Here is a 9,164-nt window from a genome sequence, read left to right as displayed (position 1 = left end):
TTGCACATATCGAGCATATTGTGTGTATGACTGAAATGCTTGGTATGTGTGGGATCTGACTATCTAGTTGTTTATCTTTAGTAGCCTCTCTTACCGGGAAATGTCTCCTAGTGTTACCGCTGAGCCATGGTAGCTTGCTACTGCTCTGGAACACTTAGGCTGGCCGGCATGTGTCCTTCTTCGTTCCTGTGTCTGTCCCTTCGGGGAAATGTCACGCTTTGAGTACCGGAGTCCTGTTAGCCCGCTACAGCCCGGTTTACCGGAGTCCTGCTAGCCCAGCGCTACAGCCCGGACCCACTTGCTGATGACCGACACGTTCGAAGCTGGGTCATGGATGCCTGTCCCTGTAAGTCTGTGCCACTTTGGGTTTACGACTAGTCATGTCAGCCCGGGCTCTTTATCATATGGATGCTAGCGACACTTTCATATACGCGAGCCAAAAGGCGCAAACGGTCCCGGGAAAAGGTAAGACGACACCCGTGGGGATACCGTGCGTGAGGCCGCAAAGTGATATGAGGTGTTACCAGCTAGATCGATGTGACATCGAGTCGGGGTCCTGACAGCGTTGGCATCAGAGCAGGACTGCCTGTAGGTTCTCCAAGCCAAACTGGTCGATGTTGAGTCTAGAAATTCTTTAGTTATATGTAGGGGAATTTTTTGTGGGTTGGAACGTAAGGCTCTTTTTACTCCTTATACCTTATGACTTTCTGATCTGAGTCAGTCCATTCTTCCACCGGGGGTTAAGGAATTAGGATCTACTCTCTCTATCAGGATCACGTGTTACTAATCAGTAGTACCTTATAAGTTTGATGGTTACAAGCCTAGTTCAGTTCTACTACCACATTATGTTGTTAGAATGGTTCCAGAACTTTGATATGATGATGTTGGGTGTGTACGAAATCCTTTGTCAAAAGTCTCAATATCCTTTTTGAGCATTTACAGCTGTTATGCTGCCGAAATTTTGCTAGAAATTCTAATGCCTTGCATTATGATTATGCTTTCAGATGGCCACTCGCGACCTCAATCAAGTGGTTCGCCTAACTCGATGCCTAGATGTACCCGGCCATACTGCTAAGTTGGTCAGGGTAATGACTGAGGCTGGATACCGCTGGTATCCTGAGTACACGGTCGAAGAGCAATTCCGAGATTTTAATCAAAGCCAGTATCTCTGCACTGTCAGGATATTTCCATCTTATCATGGATCCACTGAGCCTCTTCACTGCTCCTATGGACTCGGGGTTACTATCGAGATGGCTGTGCAGGATGCCGCCTACTCTATGATGACCATTATGCGAGTCAGATCTGGTTTATTTCGGGACTCTGACTTCCGGTATATGCCAGGATCACTTCCGGGAGCACAAGGATATCTCCAAGCTATTTATGCTGACTCCACTCAGGAGGATTCACGGACTCGCACCACTGCTGAGATGCTCGAAGATAAGGACCGTGAAAATCGGGCCTTAAGGTTAGAGCTCTTCAATACCCGTGCCGATCACTGGGCCACTTTGACTCGGTTCGCACCGGCGGTGCAAGCTGGATATTCGGATATGCGCGATCTCTATCCTGTGAGATCTGCTCTGCCGGACGTGATGGTTTGGCGTGATGTAGGAGGCATCACCCCACCTCGCGGTCCCCGCAGGCCACCGTTTGTTGGTCCAAGGCCTCATCCTAGCCCCTATGGTCCACAAGCTCCGCGAGATCGTCTGTTTCTGGATGAACATGTTGAGCTTCCAGGCTATGGAGGTGACTTTTATGAGGACTACTACGGATCGGTCTGAGTTAGGGGTAGCATCACTAGTTCGCACTAGCTGTGTCATCTATCGTTCCGCGTGACTCGTGGGATATGTCCTAGTTTGTACTCTTTCCGGAGGTGTAGAAAATAATGTATAGGAGCTTGGAATGCCTCTGACGAGATGTAATCCTTTTCTCACCATAATAGTACTTTGTTTGGTCTTGTACTAAACCTTGTATGGTGTGCATGACGATGGAATAAAGAAGCAGTTTCTGTATCTACCATGTCATACGGATGATCATCTTGCATTTCGAGTTATTCCTTACCTTATGTATCCTATGTCGGAATTTTACCATCCTGACTAAATCATTGTCTTGTCTACCTAGGATGGTCAACACGCGTGCTAATCCTGCTTCCCAAGAGCAGGCCGAAGGCAGTGAAGCCAGGAATGAAAATCTGCCTCATCCTCCTTCACTAGCCGAGGTGATGATGGAAGCTGAGAGAAACAAGCGGGAGACAAACCGTTTGTTGGAGCGTATAGAACAGAATACAGCACACCATCAGAGGGCTAACGTGGTGTCACTCAGTGATTTTATCAAATTGCATCCACCCACGTTCCACCACTCCGTCGAGCCTCTCGACGCTGATGACTGGCTTCGCAGTATCTCTCACAAGCTGCGTTCCGTGTTGGTAGCGGAGGCTGACAAGGTCACCTTCGCCGCATATCATCTTGAAGGCCCCGCCAGTCTATGGTGGGAGAATTATGGAGCCATGCGCCCAGCGGGCCATGTCACCACTTGGGCTGAGTTCAGTGAGGCTTTCCGTGAACATCACATTCCGGAGGGTCTCATGGACCGTAAACGTGAAGAATTTTGCAGTTTCACCCAAGGCCGACTTTCTGTGGATGCCTATAGCAGAGAGTTTGGTAATCTCGCACGATATGCAACTGAGGAAGTTTCTACTGACGCCAAGAAGCAAGCAAGGTTCCGAAAGGGCCTTAGCCCTGAGCTTCGCCGCGACCTCCGTCTGCATGAGTGCACATCTTTTTCGAAACTTGTCAACAAAGCCATCAGTGCTGAAACTGGTCAGACTGATTATGATGCAACACGCAAGCATGGACGTGATATGGGTTCCTCATCCGGTGCTGGTCCTCAGAAACCCCGCGTGTGGGTACCCAATACCGCCCTGCCACCCAGGTTCACACCGAGGCCATCTTTCCAGGCGCCTCGCCCTGTTCAACAGTCTGCACCGGCCAAGCCCTATGGGGGTCCATCCAATAATGCTCCTCCACGTACCAGTTCCGTGACTTGTTTCAAGTGTGGGGAATCTGGTCATTATATGCGCGAGTGTCCCCAGACCAACCCCAATCAATCTGCTAAAGCTGTTGGCCGTGGCAAGCCGACAGGGAAGGTGTTCCATGCCAAACCGGTCACCGCTTCACGTGGCCATGTCAACTGTATCTCTGCCGAAGAAGCTCAAGAGGACCCCAACGTCGTTCTCGGTACGCTTCTTGTTAATTGCCACCCGGCATCCGTTCTTTTCGATACAGGAGCCTCTCATTCTTTTATATCTGAAAGTTATGCCCGTTTGCATAACGTTGCATTCTGTGACTTGCCATCCACTATGGAAATCTCTACCCCTGGGTCTAGATGGCAGACCTCTAGGGTAAGTTATGGAAATGAGATCCAAGTCGACAGATTTGTTTTCCTTGCATCCTTGATAGCCCTTAAATCTTCGGATATTAATATCATTTTGGGTATGGACTGGATGTCAGCTCATCAAGCCAAAATTGATTGCTTCTCTAGGACTGTTCAACTCACCCATCCTTCGGGGAAGATAGTCAATGTCTTGACCCGAATAGCCAAGCGATAATTATATTCTCTTAACGCCAGCCCTTTGCCAGACCTTGAGGACGTTCCGGTAGTCCGTGACTTCCCGGATGTCTTTCCAGAGGAATTGCCAGGTGTTCCACCTGACAGGGATGTTGAGTTCGTAATAGATCTCATTCCAGGAACCGTTCCGATTGCTAGAAGACCCTATAAGATGGCACCCCTAGAACTAGCCGAGCTTAAGAAACAACTCGATGAATCCTTGAAAAAGGGTTTCATCCGCCCTAGTTCATCTCCGTGGGCTTGCCCCGTCCTATTCGTTAAGAAAAAGGATGGTACGGACCGGATGGTTGTAGATTACCGACCTGTCAATTTGGTCACAATCAAGAACAAATATCCACTTCCCAGGATCAACGACCTGTATGATCAGCTCGCTGGATCCTCAGTCTTCTCCAAGATGGATTTGAGGTTGGGCTACCATCAAATCAAAATCAGAAACAGGGACATTCCTAAAACGGCCTTTGTTACTCGCTATGGCCAATACGAGTACACCGTTATGTCCTTCGGATTAACCAACGCTCCAGCCACCTTTTCTCGGTTAATGAACTCAATCTTCATGGAGTATTTGGATAAATTCGTCGTGGTTTATCTCGATGATATACTCATCTACTCCAAGAACGAGGAAGAACATGCCGAACATCTAAGGCTAGTGTTGAAGAAACTTCGAGAGCATCACCTTTATGCCAAATTCTCTAAATGTGAATTCTGGTTGTCAGAAGTGACCTATCTGGGTCATGTAATATCTGGTAAAGGTATTGCTGTTAACCCTGAGCGAGTTCAAGCCGTCCTTGATTGGACTCCGCCCGAATCAGTCAAGCAAGTTCGGAGTTTTCTAGGCTTAGCGAGCTATTGCCGTCGCTTTGTCGAGAACTTCTCCAAGGTTGCTAAACCTCTAACTGAACTCCTCAAGAAAGATAAGAAGTTCGAATGGACTCCACAATGTGAGCACAGCTTTCAGGAACTGAAAAGACGCCTGACCTCTGCTCCCGTACTGGTACCGCCAGACTTCTCCAAGGACTTTGTTATCTACTGCGACGCCTCGCGACAAGGACTAGGTTGCATTCTCATGCAAGATCGACACGTAATTGCTTACGCTTCACGGCAATTGCACCCACATGAGGAGAATTATCCCACTCATGACCTAGAGCTTGCAGCCGTAGTCTATGCACTTAAGACCTGGCGACATTATCTCCTCGGTAATCGTTGCGAAATATTCACTGATCACCAAAGTCTGAAGTATATTTTCACCCAACCGGATTTGAATCTCAGGCAGAGACGTTGGGTTGAATTGATCACATACTTCGACTTAGGGATAACCTATACCCCAGGGAAAGCCAACGTCATGGCTGATGCGCTAAGTCGTAAATCTTATTGTAACAACCTGATGTTACAACAAAGTCAACCGCTTCTCCATGAGGAATTTCGGAAGCTTAACCTTCACATTGTACCTCAAGGTTTTCTCTCCACCTTGGTGGCAAAACCTACCCTTACGGATCAAATTATCAACGCACAGAAGGTAGATCCGGGAATCTCCCGCATCAAGAGAAACATTCAGAAAGGAATTGCGAATTGTTTCTCCGTTAATGATCAAGGAGTCGTATACTTCGGGAATCGACTAGTAGTTCCCAAAGTGCGCAACCTAAGGCGATTAATCCTTAAGGAAGCTCATGAATCTCCTCTCACTATTCATCCCGGTAGTACTAAAATGTATCAGGACCTACGCCAGAGGTTCTGGTGGACTAGGATGAAGAGAGAAATCGCTCAGTATATTGCTAATTGCAACGTCTGTCATGTAAAAGCAGAGCATCAACGGCCTGCTGGCACCCTTCAACCATTAGCTATTCCTGAATGGAAATGGGATAAAATTGGTATGGATTTCATTACCGGTTTTCCCAGGACCAAAAGAGGGAATAATGCTATTTTCGTTGTGGTCGATCGTCTTTCCAAAGTAGCTCATTTCTTACCTGTTCGTGAGAGTATAACCGCTAGTCAGCTGGCAGACTTATACATCTCCCGAATAGTGTCTCTTCATGGTGTCCCTTTGGAAATCAATTCGGATCGAGGAAGTCTTTTCACCTCTCGATTTTGGGAAAGTTTCCAAAATGCTATGGGAACCCGTCTCTCCTTTAGCACCGCTTTCCACCCTCAGTCAAGTGGTCAAGTGGAACGCGTCAATCAGATTCTAGAAGACATGCTTCGAGCCTCTGTTATCTCGTTCGGAATGGACTGGGAGAAGTGCCTTCCATTTGCTGAATTCGCTTACAACAACAGCTATCAATCCAGCTTGGGTAAAGCCCCTTTTGAAGTCCTCTATGGACGGCGATGTCGAACACCCCTTAACTGGTCAGAGACCGGGGAAAGACAATTCTTTGGCCCGGATATGATTCAGGAAGCAGAAGAACAAGTTCGTATCGATCGTGAAAAGTTGAAAACAGCCCAATCTCGTCAAAAGAGTCAATATGACCGAAAACATAAGGCTATGACTTTCGAGGTTGACGAGAAGGCTTATCTTCGGGTCACCCCTCTGAAGGGAACCCATCGTTTCGGTATCAAAGGCAAATTGGCTCCTCGTTACATTGGACCTTTTCGCATTCTTGCCAAACGAGGAGAAGTTGCCTACCAATTGGAACTACCTCCGCACCTCTCCAGAGTTCATGATGTCTTCCACATTTCTCAACTCAGGCGTTGCTTCTCGGATCCTATCCGTGAAGTGGACCACGAAACGCTTGATCTCCAAGATAATCTTACCTATCGAGAGTACCCCATTCGTATCCTCGATCAAGCCGAACGTACCACGCGACGTCATAATATCAAGTTTCTCAAGGTTCAATGGTCGCACCATTCTGAAGATGAAGCAACCTGGGAAAGGGAGGATCGTCTTCGACTTGAATATCCCGCCTTCTTCCCGGAGGAACCCAAATCTCGGGACAAGATTCTTTTGAGTGGGGGTGAGTTGTCACACCCTAGCTAGTTATGCATTAGAGTGTTGCATCATGTTTACTCATTCATCAGAAACTTGAAATGGGGATGACAGAACCCCCAGTCCCCTCTGAAACCAACTAGGGTTTACTAAAATAATTTTTCAATGAACCTGAAATGCCCTTCTAAAATGCCCATCATTTTTGCCTTGGTTCAGAACCTCTGCCAAAAGTGGTGCACATTTTCCTAGGCCATCCTAGGGTTTTGAATTAAATCATAACTATTTGAATTTGGGCATTTAAAATTATATAAAATATTTAAATGCTCAAATATCTCCAAACTAAAATGTTTCATGTTGGAAATAATCCAACTATGGACCAGGAGTAGTTTGGTGATTTTTGGAGTTGCCTAGGTATTTTATTTAATTCAACAAAGTCGCAGTTATATTAAATAAAAACAGAAATAAAGAAAGGGGAAGACTTACCTGTGCGGCCCAGCCCAGTCGGCCCAGCACTGTGCTGGCCCGTGCCAGCCAGCTGCTTCCCCTCGCCAGAGCAGGCAGGGAGGTGAGCATGGCGCGCCCGAGCTCGCCACGCACCACCCAGCCTCTCTGCATCGCCCTGGTCGCCGTTGCGCCGCGTGGATCGTCTTCTGGTCGCCGCCCCGACCTCGCCGACACCCCATTCACTCTCCCCCGGCTCTCCCTCACTCTCTCTCTCTCACGGCCGAAGCTCACCGTCGCCGCCGTTCGCCTTAGCCACCGTCTCCGACCACCCCTCGCTTCCCCGACCAGCTCAGAAGCTCCGCCTCAACTCCTTCTTCCTCCCCACCGCTCCACGGGTCCCCGGAAGCCCTGCATCGCCGCCACGTCGCCGTTCCCCCCTTCGGACTCCGACCACCGTCGCCGTCAAATTCGTCGTCTCCGACGCGTCCCCGAGCCCGCTTCGACGCCCACTGCAACCGCGGTGAGCTACGCCACCGTTTCCCCCTTCTCCCCTGCTCTCTCCCGACCCCTTGACCCGAATAGCCAAGCGACAATTATATTCTCTTAACGCCAGCCCTTTGCCAGACCTTGAGGACGTTCCGGTAGTCCGTGACTTCCCGGATGTCTTTCCAGAGGAATTGCCAGGTGTTCCACCTGACAGGGATGTTGAGTTCGTAATAGATCTCATTCCAGGAACCGTTCCGATTGCTAGAAGACCCTATAAGATGGCACCCCTAGAACTAGCCGAGCTTAAGAAACAACTCGATGAATCCTTGAAAAAGGGTTTCATCCGCCCTAGTTCATCTCCGTGGGCTTGCCCCGTCCTATTCGTTAAGAAAAAGGATGGTACGGACCGGATGGTTGTAGATTACCGACCTGTCAATTTGGTCACAATCAAGAACAAATATCCACTTCCCAGGATCAACGACCTGTATGATCAGCTTGCTGGATCCTCAGTCTTCTCCAAGATGGATTTGAGGTTGGGCTACCATCAAATCAAAATCAGAAACGGGGACATTCCTAAAACGGCCTTTGTTACTCGCTATGGCCAATACGAGTACACCGTTATGTCCTTCGGATTAACCAACGCTCCAGCCACCTTTTCTCGGTTAATGAACTCAATCTTCATGGAGTATTTGGATAAATTCGTCGTGGTTTATCTCGATGATATACTCATCTACTCCAAGAACGAGGAAGAACATGCCGAACATCTAAGGCTAGTGTTGAAGAAACTTCGAGAGCATCGCCTTTATGCCAAATTCTCTAAATGTGAATTCTGGTTGTCAGAAGTGACCTATCTGGGTCATGTAATATCTGGTAAAGGTATTGCTGTTAACCCTGAGCGAGTTCAAGCCGTCCTTGATTGGACTCCGCCCGAATCAGTCAAGCAAGTTCGGAGTTTTCTAGGCTTAGCGAGCTATTGCCGTCGCTTTGTCGAGAACTTCTCCAAGGTTGCTAAACCTCTAACTGAACTCCTCAAGAAAGATAAGAAGTTCGAATGGACTCAACAATGTGAGCACAGCTTTCAGGAACTGAAAAGACGCCTGACCTCTGCTCCTGTACTGGTACCGCCAGACTTCTCCAAGGACTTTGTTATCTACTGCGACGCCTCGCGACAAGGACTAGGTTGCATTCTCATGCAAGATCGACACGTAATTGCTTACGCTTCACGGCAATTGCACCCACATGAGGAGAATTATCCCACTCATGACCTAGAGCTTGCAGCCGTAGTCTATGCACTTAAGACCTGGCGACATTATCTCCTCGGTAATCGTTGCGAAATATTCACTGATCACCAAAGTCTGAAGTATATTTTCACCCAACCGGATTTGAATCTCAGGCAGAGACGTTGGGTTGAATTGATCACAAACTTCGACTTAGGGATAACCTATACCCCAGGGAAAGCCAACGTCATGGCTGATGCGCTAAGTCGTAAATCTTATTGTAACAACCTGATGTTACAACAAAGTCAACCGCTTCTCCATGAGGAATTTCGGAAGCTTAACCTTCACATTGTACCTCAAGGTTTTCTCTCCACCTTGGTGGCAAAACCTACCCTTACGGATCAAATTATCAACGCACAGAAGGTAGATCCGGGAATCTCCCGCATCAAGAGAAACATTCAGAAAGGAATTGCGAA

Source organism: Triticum dicoccoides, chromosome 2B, assembly GCF_002162155.2.
Source record: "Triticum dicoccoides isolate Atlit2015 ecotype Zavitan chromosome 2B, WEW_v2.0, whole genome shotgun sequence".
NCBI lineage: Eukaryota > Viridiplantae > Streptophyta > Magnoliopsida > Poales > Poaceae > Triticum > Triticum dicoccoides.
The sequence above is the reverse complement of the archived record's forward strand: the minus strand, read 5'-3'. Positions refer to the sequence as shown.